This window comes from Porites lutea, chromosome 2 (genome assembly GCF_958299795.1).
Source record: "Porites lutea chromosome 2, jaPorLute2.1, whole genome shotgun sequence".
NCBI classification, from domain to species: Eukaryota; Metazoa; Cnidaria; class Anthozoa; order Scleractinia; family Poritidae; genus Porites; species Porites lutea.
Window position 1 is genome coordinate 8,786,622 of NC_133202.1, and position 2,604 is coordinate 8,789,225.

Sequence of the window (2,604 nt, forward strand, 5' to 3'; positions counted from 1 at the left end):
GTGCCTTTTTAACTTTTGAGTTTGTGTAAGACGCCTATTTAGTATCATATGATAAAATGAAACTTTTTACATGGGAGTGGAAAAAACAATTATAATGGCAGTCAATTGGCAGGTTCACCATCATCATCATTCTACGGTGTGTGGGAGAATGTTTTCCACTATAGGTTCAACATCCAGTGAATTCCACGACATAAAAAGAGAGGACTTGACAGTTTATCCTCCTTACTGTAAACAGCAAAGTTTTTTAACTCACACGATTGTACGCACCTAGCATACCTTAACCCTGTTGATTGGTACCCAGATGACCATTGACCATGCAAATCAAGCATGTTACTGCCAGAAAAACTGTTAACACCGCGTTCTGTTTAAGGGAATCCAAGAAAAAGTCTTGCATTCTGAATGCCAGGCCGTGGATTCCGGTTTCCAGGTACTGGAATCCAGATTCATTTTAATATTGGATGCCGGATTCCTTGAGAATTCCGAAATCATTGATCTGTATTCCGGATTCCAAAGCCCAGGAGTCCGGATTCTGGATCACCTTACATGGGGCGACTGAAATATTTCAGGAATATTGATTGTATCATGACCAATCACAAAACGAGCAAACCTCAAAACTGCAAAGTCATTAACATTACTGCTGGCGTTTAGTTGATTTAAGCCTGATTGGCTTTTTCTTCGCAACACAACTCTCACTCAACATTTAAAAAACATTTTGGGCGTTCACGGTAAATGTACTGATGATAAGCTCAGCCTCAGCAATCATGGAATCTGCGGGGCTTTTTTAAAAATACAAAGGTACTACAAAAATACTACGTAAAATCAAATGTTTTAATTGATACAACCAAGAACAAGTCGAAGAGAGATGGCTATAGTTAGATGATTTTATTAAGTAGATTCACATGTCTGAAATGATCTTGACCGCATAAGAACGAAAAAAGTTGTTATTACAGCAGCAAGACCTTTTTGGGAGTGTAAATGATGATTTAGGTTCGTTGCAGGAAACAGAACCAACAACATACACACGCGAACGCAAAACATGAACCATACGAAAACGAGTTACGAAAACAAACTGATTATTTCAGCCTTTAACAACTGCGTCGCGAAGTCGAAGTTAGATGCCTGATATATCCAGGATCTTCCGCTATTGGCAGCCAGCTCCTAGAAGGAGACCGCCTCCGTGGCTGACAAATCCCGGCAACCCAGCTATGAGCCCCAACGCGCAAGGGAAGAAAGCAGGAACTCGTCACACTGAGCAAGTCAGTGCAAATAGAGAAGGGAGGAGAAACCGCTATAAACTGAGTCCCCACGTTTATGAGACGCCAAGGCTGAATAGATGCTCAACAAAAACTGCTCAAAAACTCCAAAAACGCTGTACAAGTAGATTATGCTAGGTTTTAAGTTTACCAAACGTTGAGTAAATATAGGAAATAAAATAACTTACGCAGTCTCATTAAAATGTCGTTTTTTAACCTAAGCTACTTTTTGCTTTTTGTCTGTTGGCTCGATTAAGAGACCTTGATGAATTTAGCTACTTGATTGAGACCAAGAAGTGGTTTGCCAAAAAGCCTTTGCTGCATTAGCGTCATTGCGCACATCAGACATTGAAAAAAAGGACAATGTGCACAAAATTTCCACACAGGAATACTCTTGCTGAAAGTCGACGTGGAATACTGATCATCTCACACTCTCTATATATATATATAAAGAGAGAGAGAGAGAGAGAGAGAGAGAGAGAGAGAGCCATAAGAATGGGCACTTTTGTAACAAAAACAGGGGACTTTAGTAATTTCGGGAACTTTGGTGTCACACTTGTAAGCGCACTTTGACCTGAGATCAAAGTTTCGCCTCATATAAATTCATCATCATTTAGGAATACTACAGCAGTAAAAGACCATTAAAGTCAAGAAGAAAATAAGAGGGAAACACAAGAGGCATAGCAATACAAACCTGTTTTCAAGAAACCTCCCCAAGCAGGGCAGCACAAAACATACAAGACAGCCACTTTAGCTTCCATCCTTCGTTGCTGAGCGCACTCGTCCGAAAGACCTCCCTCAACTGTAACGATCACATTTCATCGTGGTCAGTTGAATGCTCTCTGATCTTAGTTTAGATTCTGACAGTTTTCGTCGTCAAGAGAAGTTGGAAAGTAAACATGTCAAAAGTAATTCAAATTTTATAAGCCCCCGGCAGACACACGTCTAGAATAACAAAGCACTACTTCATTGAGAAGGAAAGTAGAAGAAAACATACTTTTCTCAGGCACTACTTCATTGAGAAGAAACGTAAAAGAAAACATATTTTTCTCAAACCCAGCGGCAGAATGCATCTACTTGTTATGATCGGCGGGATTATCAGAGTTGAAGCTTTGAATTCTCAGATAAAGGCATTGTATAAATCGATCTTTTTCTCTGAGTTTCTTCACTCTTTTCGATTTTTTTTTTCAATATTGAATTCAGTTAGATTCAAATTTATTCATACTTTGCGTGATACATTGAAGTGCGATTCCGCCCGTAAGTAGCGAATAATAAATACATAGATACGGAATATATTTTTTACATAAGGTAAGAAGTGAATAAACATAGATAAATAATTAAACTACAAACT